At 38.8% G+C, this 18,331-nt stretch overlaps 1 long non-coding RNA gene across 2 annotated transcripts in view; it reads right to left on the bottom strand.

Annotated features, from left to right (window-relative positions):
* Positions 1-486: 486 nt before the first annotated feature.
* Positions 487-18,331, bottom strand: part of LOC308616622 — a 251,019-nt gene continuing 233,174 nt past the window's right edge. The window contains exon 4 of one of the 2 annotated variants that reach the window (XR_014015734.1): positions 487-549. This is a non-coding gene — a long non-coding RNA (uncharacterized lncRNA). The remainder of the gene's footprint in view (positions 550-18,331) is intronic. The other variant, XR_014015735.1, reaches the window with a different exon arrangement.

Genomic DNA, 18,331 nt, shown 5'->3' with positions numbered 1-18,331 from the left:
TTTACAGTAGATCTGCGAGACTGGGAAGCTAGAGGCAAGTGGCAGAGACGAAGAGAAGACCTGAGACTGAGAAGCTCAGTAGAGCTTTGGGGAGACAAAAACTAGAGGTTAGGGCCTGCAAAAGAGGAAAGATCTTGGTAAATACCCCCAGACTATCAGTTGGGACCCCTGAAAGGCTACATGCTAGAAGTAAGGCTGAAAGGAAATAGACCAGCCCTTACAAAGACCAAAACTCAGCTCCATATCTCTTTCCTATCAGACTGGATGAAGGTGACCTGCCTTTACTCTGCCTGCCTGTCAAAATATAAATACTGTTGGTGGGAACATAAAATCATTCACAGCCTGAAATTTACTCTACATAAACACTGTCCACCATGAAATAACAATGATAATTTTAAAAAATGCCAAGCATACCAGACAACAAGATCAAACAGTCAAAATCAACAGAAAAAAAACACATATTGTAGTTATGAGGATTTTAAGATACTTGCCATTAGTGTGCACAAAACATAGATGACAAGATGAAGAACATCAACAGAGCACTGGAATCTGCAAAAAAATAATGAAGTAAAAATTATAAAACTGAAAACCATATACATCTGTCTTTCTGCCTACTACCCCGTCCAGCTCTGTTCCTTGATCATTGTAATTAACCTAAATTCTGACTTCAATTAAAACCCTCATATATATTTATCTTTTGTTTTTCTTTAATATACTTTTTTCCTTAAGGAAAGAGAATGTCTAATTGCTAAAACAGAATGCTACAAATAGTTCAGTAAAAGCATTACATATACCACATACTTCCAAATGTGTTACATTATTTGATTCATAATCAGATAGAGTTATTCATTAACTAGGACTGTTTATAATTCCATTATTAATGAAAAATATATATTTATTTGAGCTGAGCTTTCTTTATAAGATTATAGTCTAACCTGTCACTCACAGATAAAGTTTTCAGGTTTCAAAAAATCACTTAATTCTTATCGTTTTACATTTCCTAGGAGGAGTCTGGAGTAATTCAATATGTTCTCTGAGTAAAAAAATCTCAGGTTCTTACTTAATCTAATAAAATCATTATTTTATGAAGTCAGATGACAAATGAGAGCCTAATCAATTAGTTTTTTAATAGATGTTTCCTAGTTACAAATGCATTTTAAAGTATTTTATGAGTTTATTTTTAGGGTGGCATATATCTATAAATATAAATAAACACTTGCATATAGATAAACAATTGCCTTTAAAATTAGTTAACAGATTAATGAAATGAACACTAATTTTCCCGAAATTCTGAGGAGCCAGAGGTGGGAGTGGCAATTAGGAAAAAAGGGAAAGGAAATAATATTTATTAAGATCTAAGCCTTGTAAAGTAGGTATTACTCCTTCCATTATACAATGATGTTCAGAGAAATTAAGTAATATGATCATGGCCACAGACCTAGTAAATGGCAGCACTGGAATGCAAACACAGTTCTATTTAATTTTTAAGCCTATATTCTTTCAAGTACACTGTGCTTTCTATCTTTAGAAATAGATAGATGAGTGGGCAGATTTATGTTAAAACTGGTGAGGATATAATCGGGTTAGGAGTTTAACAGGATTTTTACGTGAAGTCTATTGTATTCCAAATTTGAGTGTGGCCAGGAAGTTCATCAAAGTTGGATCTCATATTTCAAAAGTGTACAGAATTCCATATAAAATTTTTGTATCTACTATTGATAATCATCTCCAGGTAAGTTTTAGCACACAATGTTCAGTTATATAGCCTTGAGTGTGTAGGTGCATAAGGTATACATTAGTTAAAATAAATTAATTCCATGAAGTAGAAAGGGATTAAGATATAGATCTCTATATAAAGCACTATGAACAGTTCAATAAATGCATTACATTTATTTATTTTTACATCTGTGTTGTACTTGAGCTAATTCATAACCAGAGAAGAAATATAAGTTTCCTCATTAACTGTTTCCTATCTAGTCAGAGTTGAGGACAATGACGTTGTATCAGAGTTAAGAGATATGTATATTACATAGTTACCATGCAGACTCTAATTTCCCTTCGCATTAAACTGCTTTAATATTCTGTTATGATACATACTTATGAATAGCAATGTTAGATCATTTGACATTTAATGGAAAAAAAAAAAAGCCCAGAGGTTCTCTATATTTTCAGAAGAGACCCAGCTAGCAATGCTCATACTGAAGCAAGATGCTCGTTTGTTTCTTCCTCTAGTCCTTAGTTGCAAGTGGATTGATGGGTATTTGGGTTGGGAGATTAGAGCAGGGCTACAGCTGCAAACTTCAACCCCATTATTTTCCATATCTCCCTTTGCTTTTTCCATAACAGGAAAATCCTAACAGGATTATATCCTCACCAGTTTTAAGTCCTCAATTGCAGTTACATGTTTTTCATTCTATTTATGTTTAATATCTATCTCCCCTTCTAGAATATACCAAAGCACAGGGAATATGTGATTAGTACACCAAAGACAAGCAGAATTCTTGGTTACAAACAACAGAGGACACTCCAGTTTGTTGAAACAGAAGGGATTTTTGGTAGCTTACAAATCTCCAGGAGGTCTAGAGAACCAGACTTTGATACTACCTAGCCAGGTGCAATGAAGGCAGGAAAAATGTCTACTTCATACCATAGACTCTTCTAATAAACCACTGAGGCTGCAGCCCAAAATTCAGCACTGAGCATGCTAAAATAGGAACACCACAGCTTCTACCAGAGCTGTTCCAAAAGAACCAGCTTCCAGCTCCACTGTGCATGTCAGAAGATCTATTCTCTCTCGAAGACCACAGCCTTGAGTTTCTCATGTTAGTATTCAAGTCTCCTTTAGGGCCATCTGACTGGTGGCACCTAGGTCACAGGTCTGCAGTCTAATTGCAAGGGGGTATGCAAGTATGATTTTTACCTTTTCAGCCTCTTTAGTGGAAGATGACAAGTTGGAAGAAGGTTGAAATGGGAACTGAATGACTTCATGTACAAAATCTGTTACAACACTCCATTAGTATCTGTTAGATTTCCTTCTTTGTAACTAGGATTTATTTTCTTATTTGAAGATGTATTCTTGTGGACCAGAGTAAAAGTAGAAAATGGATATTTTCTTGAAAGGCAATTCTAATTGCTTATTAGTAGCAGGCTTTCCCATGCCCAGTGGGAAAATGTTGTGATTGATTGGTGATGTCCTTCTTACATACTGAAGGACCATTATTGCTCTAAATATATAACTTTTTCCTAGTGGAAAAATGGGCACTATTGCACAATATTTATCAATGTAGGGGATGTACACTTTTGGTTTGCTTGCTATATATAGATGTAGTTTAGTGTCAGGGAACCTTGAAGATCAATGTGTTACATCAGAAGGATTGTTAAGGGATGCTGAACTTTTTCTTAATTTCACTTCAACAATATTTAGCATGAAGACAAGGGTCACTGGCAGAATCAAAGAACTTTTTTCACAAAATGGCCACCTAATGCCTAAGATACTGAGAAACTAGGTTATTCCTCCAGAGTAACAAGATCTTCCATTTACTGTGCTTTTCCAGAAAATGGTTGAGTCAAATGTTCTTCAGGATGAATAAATGCTGTGCATCCTCTGGAGATTCAATACACTACAAAGTGTACAAGAAGTATGTTTTCCAAATGTTCCTTCAGACAACCTTTCAAATAACTGCTTCCATAAATATCTTTTGTATTTATGGATAATTTGACACAAAATCTCTATTTCTTTTGGATATTTGTCTTTTAGGCAAGGGATGAAGAAGAAAGTTGTGTGGAGGGTCGGAGATACTGCCTCTGGGACCAAGTAAGAGCATCACAGACAAAATCTATTTAGTATGTGTATGACCTGTGTCGCTTTAAAAAAAAAAACATACACAAACATTCATTCTCTAAAACAATGTTCACCTGCTGTCCCTTGGATGAGTTTAGCTTAATTTCACACTTAATAACCTTAAAGATTAGAGTGCTTAATTACAGTAGTTACTGCTGATTGCTTTGGAAATGAAAAATGGATATCTAATATAAAGGCATTAATATTATATTTGATGGATTATTTATAATAATCCAGACTCTTGGGTCCTCATCTGTTTTTTTAACATGATAAAATGAGACACTTCTTCAGCAATCTTCAAGGAAATAACTTGGTACATCATAAAGATATAAATGTATTCCACAAATATTGAATAAATGTTTACTATATGCCAAGGACTATAGTAGGTAGTGGGGCTACCATAATCAATAAGACAGGTTCACTCAAAAAGGTCACAGTCTGGTGGCAACACAGACATAACCACTGCACTAACATGGCATCATAATCGATGTACATATGATACCATGGGAGCATAGCCTGCCATTTAGAGGGGGAGACTGAGCTGAATCTAGTAGTTTTCCAGGCAGAGAAAGGCAAGGTCATTCCAGGCAAGACAATTAAGGCAAACTGGCATGAAAGAGCACAGTGTATTTGGGGGAGAACATATAATTCTATGTGGCTAGAACATTGGGTACATGTTAGGGAGACTCAAGAGATGAGGTTGCAAAGCAGACTGTCAAGCTTGTGTAGGATGATACATGACCTACAAAAGAGTTTAGACTTTATTATTTTGCAGTGGGAGCCCAAAGAAGGGTTTTCAAGCAGTGAACTAACATAATAAGATTTGGGCTTCATAAATGGAACTCTGGCAGCCACAGGGAAGAGGTATTGGCAGGGGAAGAGTCTGGAGTCAGGAAAACTAGCTAAGACTTTATTTCACAACACCAGTGAGAGATGATTATCTTGAACCTGTTCCTCCAAGATAGCTTGACACCCACTGGCCCATAAAGACAATGTTGCTGATACTTCTGGCTTCTTCTCAATCTGTACCCAAATATATCAAGTTCCCACTGGGTTTTCAACCTTTGATTCCAGGTTCTGCCCCTTTATATCCACTTTCTCTTCTAAGCTCAGTCCCCCACTAAATTTCTTACCCAACAATGGATGAGCTCGAAAGTAAATACCTAGTAAATACCTGGTATCTGACCCTGTGAGTCCAGACCTTATCTGAACTCAGCTCCTGTGCTGAGGGCTAGCACCCCATTCATCCTGCTATTCCTCTGGGTTAGAGGACAGAGGATCTGGACTTTGAATAGCTACTGAATTTGTCCAACCCATTCCTGGTCCTTTAAACTCAGCTACCTCACCCACAAACTATGCCATAGACAAACTCCTGGGGGAAACTATAGATGAGTTATTGACTACGATATGACTACTTACTGCCCTGTATTGGGTTTACAATGCTGATGAAGGTGATTCACTAGAGGATGAGAAACTTACCCAAAGTAATCTAGTTACAGTCTTATATCAGCCCTGCCTCTCTGGAAAATTCCCCTAGATCACATGTTAAAACCAGCTGAAAATTTAAGAGATGTTATTATGACAAAGGATCAGGAAATGCCCCAGATTAAAGAGGATTCCTTTAAAAAAAAAAAAAAAGTGACAAAGAATCAAGCCCAATCAGGCAAAGGGTGCAAATCTCACAGCCTAAGCTCGAAAGCAGTGTGACTGTCACTGCTGAGCCAGAAGGTGTCACTGCTGAAGTGGTGGTATCAGCCATGAGGATCTCATCTTTTGACATAGAGGATTAGGTGAGCCCAAAATATTGGAAGTTCATTTGATTGAATCATGATCCACCACCACAACATTCTAACCAGAAAGTGAATGCAAAGATGTGTTTACTGGCACAGAGCCATTTTCTCCCTCCATGCCCCTTGATGCCTCCCTTCTCTCCAGTCTAAATGACCTTAAGAGAAAGTGTGATTAGGGGTGTGGCCAAGGTCTTTTGGTCTCCAATGGTTAGATACACCCATAAGAGTAGGTTGGGGAATTTCAGGGAGAAAAAAGACTCAAACTTTTATGACTGTTGTATACAGGTGCCCAATTCACCATCCTACTATTTCCATGAGGAGTGGGGACCTCAGAATTCTACTAATAAGTACTGGCAGGGACTACAGCGGGACAGGGAAGCTAATGTGACTTTATGGGTGGGGCCCTTTGGGCCAATTCAATGTACTGTTGAGTTATTTGTAGTGAGGTGGATGAACCTAGAGTCTGTCATACAGAGTGAAGTAAGTCAGAAAGAGAAAAACAAATACCGTATGCTAACACATATATATGGAATCTAAAAAAAAAAAAAAAATGGTCATGAACAACCTAGGGGTAAGACGGGAATAAAGACACAGACCTACTAGAGCATGGACCTGAGGATATGGGGAGGGGGAAGGGTAAGCTGTGACAAAGTGGCATGGACATATATACACCAACGAATGTAAAGTAGATAGCTAGTGGGAAGCAGCCGCATAGCACAGGGAGATCAGCTCGGTGTTTTGTGACCACCTAGGGGGGTGGGATAGGGAGGGTGGGAGGGAGACACAAGAGGGAAGAGATATGGGAACATATGTATATGTATAACTGATTCACTCTGTTATAAAGCAGAAACTAACATGCCATTGTAAAGCAATTATACTCCAATAAAGATGTTAAAAAAAATCAATGTACTGTTGTTGCTGCTTCTACAACTGACACTATTAAAAGAACTAATGTTATATGCTTGTACTTTCTAGTTCCATAAGTGCCAGAAGGAATTCTGATTAGGAAAAGCTGCATGTAGTGAAGTGTTAGTGAAACATATAAATTGCTTTCCAACCGTCTCTCTAGCCCACCCCAAGTAGGGCTCAACAACCTTAATGGCCCCTTTGAGCTACAAGTTTCTATGACTGATGATTTTGCCCATTGAAGCCTCTGGCGAAAGATGCCTTCATCTGGAAGCCTCCACCAGGGGCACTCCTATGGTTCTGGACTCATCACTTCCCTGACAAGGCTACTGGGTACATCTCCTTTGAAAAGCATCTATTAGTTTGTTACTGGGCTCTTGTTGACACTGAACACCCGACCCATAAAAAACTTGTAACTCTTTAGACTGATAATTCCATTTTGGGGTGGATCAACTCAGACTCAACAACAACTAACAAGATGTGAAGGGTACATCAAGCCTCACTTGTCAAATGAAAATGGAATGTTCAAGAAAACAGCTAGCCTAGCCCAAGCAGAATCTTGGCTTGACATGAAGAAATGGCAGCTATCCTCCTGGGGGAAACATTATTCCCCACCGCACTGCCTAAAGCAAAGCCACTAGCTCAGTGAGATCATCAACGCACAGAAGTTCCCCTAAATGACTGGTTCATGTCTAAGCTCAGCTAAAACCAAATGGCATCCAAGTGCTGCTGTGGTACTTCAATCTCAATGCCATCAATACAGAACCAAAAGTGGACATGATGGTTGCTATTCTCAATGGGTAGGACTCAAGGCTGTTCTTTGTCCAATACTCACTTTGATGAACCTTGTTTCAGTTTTGTTGACTCGGGTTGTTACCAACGACCTAGCAATTTGGTCAGCCCCTCTTTGGGGCCATGAGCAGTAAAAATAAATTACAGCTGCTGATTCAACCATCTGGGTCACTCCTGTAGAAACCCACAGTAAGGGCTTGTTCTCCTATGAGACCAACTATAATCAAGCTGCTGATGAGCCTGCACCACCCACATTGCTACTATTCCTGTCTAGATCCATGTTCTACCAGATATGGAAACATATCCACCAACATAGAATGGGCAAAAAGCAAAGAACACTTTTTCTAATGCCAAGGTTACTGCTGCATGCCAGATTTGTGACTCCTGCCAAAGGCTGACCTGTCTGTCTCAAGGTGAAGGAGACCGCATTGTATGCACGTGGATTCCGTCTGCTCCTGTAAGACTGACTAAATTCGATTTTTTATTCCTACTTGGGGCTATTGGTGGTTCCTTCCTCTACTGAAAGTTTCACAGAATCCTGTATTATTGTTCCAGTCCCATCATTCAACTATGGTCGCACCATTGCACCCTTGAAACTAACTTGTGTCATGTTTTCTGTTTTTTAGAGTTTGAAAATGTGTGACTTTTATTGCAAAAACCACTCAATAGTGGGCTGGTTGTCAAGGTATTCCGTGGACTTTTCACTCTCTTCACCACCCATAGACACTCTGCATTGTGGAGTATGGACCTTCTCAAAAAACAACCCCCAGAGATTTCTGATTCTACCTGTCTCAGCTCCTGGTCTACAATATTTTAGCAAGGGGGTTTGTTCACTAAATGTGGCTGTTCCCAGAAAGGAATCATCTTCTCTCAGACACTTCCTGGGTAATAATCAGGAATTACGTACATCTGTTTTGAAAACTTGAGGTTCCATCCTGACCTTTCCTGGACAAGATACTTCTTTCTTTCCCCTAATGGCAACCTCAGACCAACCTGGTTGGTACAACTTCCTGGTGGCAGCCAGATTAATGGGAACCTAGAGAATCCATACTTAATTCTGGTGCTACCATCTGGTTCTCTTGTGGGTTTGACATGGTCCTAGGATGGCCTAAGGCTAATGGCTACTTGGTTGGGTACACTGCTTTCCAAGTGACCCATAGAGGTCAAAGTGGTGGACATAAACAGTCTCTGTAAGTCTTATAACTCTTTACTCTTGCGTTGAAACCTTCTAGGTGAAAGGTCTAAGGGTAAGGAGGAGATGATTTTAAACAAGCTAAAGCTACAGATGGGACTGGAATGGGACTTGCCAATTTTACGGCAGTAGAACTCTGGCCCCAGAAGAAGGAACACATTAGACCTTGATAGGTACAGGAGAAGGAGGGATAATAGTTACCTTTGTCTTTCAGAACCACCCCAGAGCTTTCCTCAGGGAGGAAAATGCCCTAGTGCAGTTTTCCCTGATTGTTGCAAGCACTTTAAATTTACCTGACTGCTGGCTCTGCCATTCCCCACCAGATGGTTCTGGACTTGACTTAGTTACCATTTCCTTTAACCTTACTGAGCAATCTCAGAAATAGTGGGAAAAGACCCCAGCTTCTGCACCTTCCATGCAAAATACCTGCCAGCACCTCTGGATCTCTTTATCTCTATTCCCATAGCTAATACTCAGTCATTCAATGGGTTGGATGAATGCCACCAAGATGGCACCATGGACAAATAGGTCAAGTTGCCCTCAGGCAGTTCCTCCAAAAGCAAGGATTAGATTACTGTAAGTAAACTTGGAACCTGGGCTGGCCCTGAGGACACACTGGCTATGAAGAACTGTCAGCTTGTGCCCCTGACTGAAGTTGGCCAAACTTGGTGGGCCCCAAGGACTGTAAACAACAGCTACCTCCCCAGGACTGTATTTCTTTGTGGAAGCCAGGAACTAACTTGCCTCCCTCCTTAAAACACAGTGCTTTGCACCTTAGAGATGGTCATAGAAGACCTGAAAGTGTTTAAAGAAACACCTCTAGATCACGTAGCCCTCAGACAATTGCAATGATCTCTCCAAAATAAGGCTACTTTTAGTTCCTCAGGGAAAATTCTCAGAGGGAGAACTGACTTGTTATTTATGGGCACCCTCAAGAAAGTTTTCCCTACAATAGGAATCCTTCAATTACAAAAGACAATACACATTTTCCCCCTGACTTTAGTTGAACTGACTGATGACTCACTTTGACACTGGAAGGCATTTAAGTCAGTCTCAGTCCACAGGCCAGAGTTAGTCTGGATGACAGAATTATCCTAGACTTCCTTCCTCCTTGCAGGCCAAGAAGGAATCTGTCCAGTCACTAATACATCTTGCTGTACCTGGATTAATGTCTCAGGCCAAACAATTTAAGGAGAAACCACCTGACTTTCTATAGTAGACACTGATCGCTTATGGGATTTGTTTAGCTAGGTGGGACCCTGGGTGCACAATTAAAGTAAGCACTGCAGATGGCCTCATCCTATTGCTTGAAGTTTTGATAAGAGTATCCTTAATTAAGTGCTGTGTAAAACTACTTCACAGATTCAGTGCCAGCCTCTCTCAGTCAGATTAAGCAGAGTGGCTGATGGAGTGGCATACTCATGGGAAAATTCACCAGAAGCCAAGGCAGTATAGAAATGAGTAGGTAGGTATTAGTGGGAGACAATATTCTGTGGGTCCACTTTGTTTTCACATGTTTTGTGAGCAGAGGAACTGACAAATCTCTCTTTCAGATTATCTTTTCAAGGATATTTTTCTGTTTGTACAGCCTTGGGAGATAGAGATGGTGTCTCCCTCTAAAGTAAAAGGCAGTCAGCCTTACTGCCTATTACAGAAGATTCAAATTCCCTAGCCTCCAGGTTCTTCTCCTATCACACCAACCACTGTGAGTGCCAATGTCACCCAGCCTTCTTTGTGTTGTCCTGCGGGAATTGGGGTTTAGGAAACCAGCGCAAATGCTGATACTCTGGCTACTGCTATTGCCAGGAGTGATAAAGTCCTTTGATTCTAACCCAGGAGATTTGTGTCTTCCATCAGCATCCACGAAGCTGACTTGAAAGAGTACAAGTATGGTAAAACTTCAGACCCTTCCAAGTTCTTAACAGCTATCCAATGGCAATTTGGCAGTTTCATTATCAAATACTGTGGCTCCTATTAATCCTGTCATTGATTTCATGATCTTTCCAAAAGTAGAACCATGCATTTTGTAGTTAAAGAATCAAAATGTGAAACAGTTATTTTCAAACTAAAATATTTTAAGTATCAGGAAAAAGCAACACCAGGTCATAGATCAATGTAAGGAAATGACAAATGCAATAGTGTTTGGAATCATATGTAAGTTGTTAAACTATCTTATTGTACCATAATACATTCCAGCTGTTTGGTCATCCCTTTTTCTCTTCATGTACTTTGTCTATTTATGCACTTAATTAGCATAATGAAGTTGAAAAAGTGTTGGGTGGAATATCAGGAAACCTGAGATCAAATACCAGTTTTGCCAATTACTGGCTGTGAGACCCTAGACAGGTCTCCTCCCACTACTCTGGACCTTAGACTATTCATCTTTAAAATGTGAATTAGGGTAAGCAAAATGAATGGGTTTTGTTAGATGATTTTTAAGTGTTTTTTTTTCTAGTTCTTATTTGCAATGAATGGTAGAAAAGAACTTTTAGCCAAGATGGGTAATTATGAGGTTATTTTTTTTTTCTTTTTCCTATTTGCTTTAGTGGAAAGTTCAGACACTGGAATAAAGATTTCTACAACCAACTACTTGTCCTAGCCCTTGTGAGCAAGATTTGTTGTAACCCTCCTTGAATTAGGGTTTACATTTCAAGGAGGCACCTCCTGTGAAATGTAATGTAGGAGAGGAACGTTCCTTGCACAGAAGGTCTTTTCATTTGCTGCCCTCACCCCACACAACCATCTTTCCTTTGGCCAGCATATTACACAAACAAGAAATTTAGTTGATTTCCTATTCAATACATGACACAACCTTGCCAAGGTCAGGGTGCCCTTGCCAGAGCTGGTACAGGAGGAACACACATTGGCTTAAACTATCATGGGATTTTTCCTGAGCACAGTGCAGCAGCTATAGGCAATGAGATGGTCAGTCTCACTGGTTTATTCATTAGTTGGTATATCAATTATAGCCTTTAGGACCTACTACAGCCAGCCACTGGGAATACACATGTTATTAATAAGACCGTGTAACTGCCCACAAGGATCCCACAATCACTTTGGGGAGGCAGATCAATCAACAGATAATTATAACACATATGAAATTGGTGAAATTATAGAAGGGAGCAATGATCAGCTCTTCTCTGAGAGTTGTAGAGGACTCCTCAGAGGAGAGAATGCTTGAGTGAGACTTGGAGGCAAAGAATGAGGCAAAGAATGAGAGGATATTCAAGCAAAAGAGCATGTGAAAAGCAAAAAAGACAAGTGAACGAAGATAGAGGGTCAGATATTTCAGTATGGCTGGAACATAGCTTTAGGGCTGCAAGTAACAGGAGACGAAGATAGAGAGGCAGGTAAGAACATTTGGGGGCAAGAGAGGAAGAGGGTTTTAAAAGATTTGAAACACTTGAGGCTGTTTATACGCTGACTAGAAGGAGGTAAAGATAGAGAAAGGGAGATCACTGCTGAATCGAGATCCCAGGGAAATTAGAAGATGGTTTCTAGACAGGCAATGAGCAGAAAGGCTAGTGTGAGACTGAAAATGGATCTCTTCTTCCTCTTAAAAAGACAAAGAGAAAATAGATGCAGACAAAACTAAGTTTGAAAGAGAAGCATGGAAAGCTAAGAATTTAGGCATCTTGGTCCTAGGAGCTAGAGAAAAGATAAGGTTCCTGCAGTCCGGGTGGTCAGCAATTCACATGCTTATTCATTCAGCCATTCCTGCCTTCCTTCAGAAATATTTGCTGAGTACAGAAATACAATGGTGTACTAGACACTGATTCTCCTTCCAAAGAATCTACAATCTAGTTCAGATTTAAAAAGCACAAACCTTAGCAGGAAGAAACTTCTTAGTATATGTTTATAGAATGAATAATGAATAAAGTAATAAGTCCGACAAGAAAGGCAGAAATGAAGTATAATTAGAATAGAAGGAGAAAGGACTATTTTTTAGGTTTGTGTGGGCCCTGAAGAATGGGTGGATCTGAATATACAGAGACTGGAAGGGGGTGGGAAAGGTCAATCTATGCAAAAAGAACACGTGAGCAAAATTCTGGAGGTGAAAAATGGTAGGCGCTAAAGCAGGGAATAGCAAATCTCGCCTAAGTGATGTGCAGCAAAATAAAATTGGAAACAATAACACTAGTCTTTCTTTTGGCCCCCTACACAAAAATTAGTGATATTTATTGCCTTGGGTAGGACACAAAACAGTTCAAGAGAAGCCAGCATTAAAGTAGAAATAGGTGGTGAGGAATAGAAAGACAGTCCCTTGAACCTTTCAGAGCCCCAGAGGAGGGAAAGAGAGCATCCTAAATTTTCTTCCATCCCAGATGCAGGTGGCAGTGGTTGTGAATGGATGACTAGACCTAGAAATTCCTAGCAGCTGGGACAAGGAACACAGAGAGTGGTCTGCAAAGACCTGGTGACCAAGGAGCAGAGAGAGCATGTACATTTTAGTTGTGGATACTGATGAAAAAGGGCATCCTGTGTTTTTATTTGCACCATCTGGCATCCTACACATGAACAAGACACCTCCTTTTAGGTGTTAGGACAACATAAAACACTCTTATGCTCCTAGACCCCAAGTCTATACCAACTTTGGGGAAAATGGAAGGATTGCGAAGAAGGAGAGAGATCTAAATTTGATTGAATTTTAATCCAACTAAGCCTAGGAAAAATCCAGAAGGGACTAAATTTATTTGGACTGGAAAGATTTAGTTTACTGACATCAGTGGAAATTGAGTTTGTTTATAGGGAAATAAAATCCCACTCTTTTTACCCTTAAGTTTATGACTGTAAAATTCAGATATTATTACAAGTAAATAAAGAAAATTTATGACTCTAAGCACAAGATCGCAGTTTGTAAACACACTTTCTAAGACAAGGCTTTTCATAGAAATGACTGATTCAAGATCTGAGCAGGAAGGCACAAAGTGAGTCTGGGATATAATATTGCTTTCCCAGAAAGCAAGAAAGCCTTCCAGGATTGAAGAGGTTGCGTCAAAGGGCACTGGAACCATCCTGAAGGCCCTCCCATAGTTTAAGTGTAAAGATTCAAGCATCAAAGAAAATAATGATTGAAGTTGACTGAAAGATATTCTGTATATGAAGAAAATCTACAAGTTTATAATATTCAAAAAAGAGAAACCAAGATAATTTATCATCATTTATGGCATCCATTAAATCAATTCCTTACTTTGAAAACTGGCAATTAAAGGTAAGAGATAAGAATTTATCCCATCTTTCCAATAAGTATTCATAGCAACCAAATGGTCTCAGTTAAACAGGAAACCACTACTTTACAGATTAATGATAACTAATTATGTCTAAGGAGTGACAAAATTGGACATTAGCTATTTTGAAATCTCTGATAAAATTATTGATTTAAGCAAGAATTATCAAAGGCTATTGAAATCATTGGTGAATTGGTGATTAGAAACGGAATGTTCTTTTATGGCAGCAAACTAACACCATGAGGATTACTTTCTGGTGACAAGGAGAAAACCATAATTTTACCATGGGAGATTCAAGGGGTCATCCCCTTAATCCTGTGGCCAAACTCTAAATCACTAATAGTATACAAGATAATACTTTCTACTCCTATATGAAGTACCAAGACAATGTAATCTTACTGGGAAAGTTTAAATTTAATCTAATCAAATCTTTAGAGTCTAATTTCTAGGTTACCAAAAATATAGGAGGCTAAAGTGGCACTACCCCACAAAAATAAAATGCTGCCATATATATAATTTAAAATTTTCTAGTGACCCACTTTGAAAAGTAAAATGAAATGATAAAATTAATTGTAGTAGTTAATATATTTTTTAACCCAGCATACCTAAAATACTATCATTTCATATAAACAATAATAAAAATAATTAATGATAATCCTCAATAATAAAAAATTATTAATGAGATCATTTATATTCTTTTAATTTGTATTATGTCTTCTAAATTTGGTGTGGATTGTACACTACAGAACACCTCAGTTCAAACTAACAACATTTCAAGTGCTCAGAAACTGGTGGCTGCCATACAGGACACCACAGGGCTGGAAGAATAAGCTAAACAACACTGTGACATTTAGTTCTATGTGCCAACTTGGCTAGGCTACAGTACCTAGTTTTCAACCAAACACTAATCTAGGTGTTGTTGTGGATGTATTTTGTAGATGCGGTTAATATCTATCACATCACTTTAGGGAAAAGAGATTATCCTTGGGGTAATGTGGGTGGGCCTCATTTAATCAGCAGAAAGGCCATAAAAGCAAAACTGAGGTTTCCTTGAGGGAGAAGCTCCTGACTAGAGCGTCTAGCCTGCCAGCCTGCCTTTCACATTTCAGACTTGCCAGCTCCCACAATCCCATAAACCAGTCCCTTGGTTTTCATATACATACATGTATGTTTCATATATGCATGTATGGCTTTCACACATATATACACACATATACACACACATATATAGGATATCTGTATATAATCTATGTTTATATCTATATATTATAAATGAGCTCTAAAGGATATGTTAGAGACAATTAGAAATTTTGGAACATGGACTTCTTGAATAATTAAGGAGCTACTGTCAGTTTTGATAGGTGGGAAAATGTAAATTTGTCAGTGGAGGAAAACATCAATATTTTTTAGAGATGCCATTTGAAGTATTAAGGGATGAGATATCATGATGATGATGGATTATACTCTATTGACTAAATCTACATGAAGTCATAACCTTTAGTGAAATGAAGGTAATAAATCCAGCCTTCATCCCCATGGACATAAACCATGTTATCTCTAGCATAACAAATAATAGTTAACAAAGTTTTAGCCTAATATTTAACGGAGCTTTACTGCATGATAAATTGGTCTTAAAAAATTAAATGAGAGGGAATCTAAGGCTGTGATGCAGTTAGCTCTCACTAGCTGAGAGACCAGAAGGCATTCTACTTCCACAGCATGAAGGGCAATGACGAATCATAGGAGGTGATGTAGATGATTCAAAATGTGAGTTTTTCCCCACTTGGCCCATGTCTCCACATGACACCCAAGGACACTATGCCTCAGAATAATGACTTTTTCAAATCAGCTACAAAACCAATATTTTGGCTCTCCATGTTGTTTTCTTAAGAGTACAGATGTCCTGGCCAAGTTACAGTATGTTCTTACCAAAATTCTCCCATACAACTAAAATGACAAGATATTTTTCCTTCCTGCCTGCCATTAAATTGTAATGAAGTGCTAATGGTCCTGTTGTTATGGTTACCATTATTGCTATGGTGATAGCCTATACATTCCAAAAGAAGAAAAACCACACCAGCCCAGTGTATAACATTATTTTATAAAGGTCCTCTGTCAGTAGTAGAAGGTAAATGTATTTTTCAACATAAAATTTAAATACTGTGTAACTATTATGTACTTAGTTCAGTGTGGGATAGAATAATATTTTCCTATTTGTGTGTACAATAAACTACTTAATAGCTTGCATGGCATTCTGCAAAGCTCTTTCACATATGTGATCCTACTTGAACTTTATAGGACTCTGCAGAGTTGGTAGGTTAGGTGTTATTAACTTCATTTTGCAGACTGGGAATGTGGCAGACACAATTGGGTGTCTACCTGACATCCATTCATCCCACCATCCCATCTTCATTGCTAACAAAATCCTGATTGTGTCTGAGAGAGAAATTGCTTTGCTTCAGTCTAGGTATTTGTTTTTCCCAGTCCTGCTGCTAGGGGTATGTGCTACAGTTCAGGCTCATGACTCATAAAGGAGAAATCTGCTAGGGTTTCTGGAACATTTTTGTTTGGTTGTATGTGTGTTGGTTTTTGCTTAAAGGACCTAATACAGCTGTCTCTGTCCTCTACTCTCCTTCCTGCTTTGTATGTGAATGTGAGGACTGGAACTGCCATAGCCATTATATGACCAGGAAGGAAAAGAAAAAAAAAATCTGGTTCGCCAGCTTATTTCTGGATTTTATTATGTGAGACTATAAACCCTTATTTGATAAAGAGACTAATGCAGGTAAGTTTTCTGTTACCTATAGCCAAATGCATTCCCAACTGAGGCTGAGACTGAATGTTTACATGACATTCCCAAGATCACACAATCTATTAGGGGCATACAGAAGACTACTTTAAGTCAATTACTCTTTACACTTTGCAAAGCTGCCTCATCCATTCAATGGTCAATAACATTTTATCCAAAGCTTACAAACTGCCACTATATGGAAATACAATGATGAACAGGACAAAATGCTTCTACTTAGTTCCACAGAACATAAGCCAAGTCTCAAACATGTAAACAAGTATAGATAGAAGAGATGTTTACAGGAAAAACTGTGGACCAAACCAGGCCAAATCTAGTGTATGACCTCTGATGTAGATGATATTTGAGCAAGGGTTTGAGGATAAGGAGATTTACCAAATAGAAAAGGAGAGGGTATTTTAGACTTAAGGTATAGCAGAATAAAATGTGGAGCCAGAAATTGTTTAGTGTAATTTCTGTGTGCTTGAGTTTGAGTTTCTCCTGAAAAGCAGAGTCTGAGACAAGGGCTCACATGCATGTCATTTATTTTGGTACATGGTCCCAGGGAGTAAGTGTAAGAGTCTGGGAAGGATGAAGCAAGGACAGGGAGAAAGCTGACACATGAGGGCATTATCGCGTGGGACCTTACTTTGTGCAGTCTTACTGGGACACTCCAAGGGCCTGTGTAAAATACACCTCCTAACTGTCCACCTGAGGTCTGGAAAATGAGAGTGCTAATTAATCGATTCCTGTCCTCCAGCAGTCAAGGGTGCCCCAGGGATTGTTAACTACTGTGTACTTTCAGGTTTGTACATGTGCTAATGTCAAGAAAGTTATCAACAGCATCCTTGCCTTCCTTCCAGAAAAGTCCCAGGACAGAAAGCAAGAGATAAGAGGTTTAGTTATACATGCAGGAAGATGGTCTCTGCAGCAATAGCTGGAATAAAAGGTACACCAGTGGGATATGAAGCTAAGCACAAAGGGTGGTCTGGCACACTGTGATATGGTTTTGATGGAAGAGAGAACATCTAGAGATGAGACTAGAAAGATACATAGGACTTGATGAGAAAAGGCCTTGAATTCTGGTGGAAGGTTCTTAAACCTGTGGTCTCTACTTTGGGTACACTGCTGAATTTTATGTAGAGGTTTGTTTATGTGAGTGTGGGTATGCATTTTTTTCTTAGTGGAAGGTCTTAGAGTTTCAGAGCGCTCGGTGATCCAATAGGTTAGCAACTCCTGCTCTGGGCAATAAGCAGAGTAGGGGCAAGAAAATATTGGGTTGGGGTTCACATTTCAACTTTTTATAATTGCTAATGTTTCATGCATTTTGATTGGAAGGCCAGTGTCAAAGATGTGTTCAGTGACAAGCCTCTCTGGTTAGCACTCTGTGTTTTAGCCCTGAAACACCCAGAGGCCTCTGGATGGAAAACTCTGGTGGGATCATATTGCTGCTCTTAAACACCACTGTTGAGCACTGATCATTTCTTGATTTCTATATATCATCTCATTTCATTTTCACATGATTCTTGTAATAGGTAATGATGAAATTAATGCTAATTTCTACTTAACTGAACTTATGATGCTCTTCTGTTACTGAAATGTCTAATACAGGCATACCTTGGAGATATTGCAAGTTAGGTTCCAGACCACCACAATAAACTAAATATCACAATAAAGTGAGTCATACAAATTTTGGGGGTTTCCCAGTGCATATAAAAATTATGTTTACACTATACTGTAGTTTATTAAGTATGTAATAGCATTATGTCTAAAAAAAGTATAGACCTTAATTGA

Source organism: Mesoplodon bidens (assembly GCF_964165515.1).
Source record: "Mesoplodon bidens genome assembly, chromosome: 4".
In the NCBI taxonomy this organism is placed as follows: domain Eukaryota; kingdom Metazoa; phylum Chordata; class Mammalia; order Artiodactyla; family Ziphiidae; genus Mesoplodon; species Mesoplodon bidens.
The sequence above is the reverse complement of the archived record's forward strand: the minus strand, read 5'-3'. Positions and strand labels throughout refer to the sequence as shown.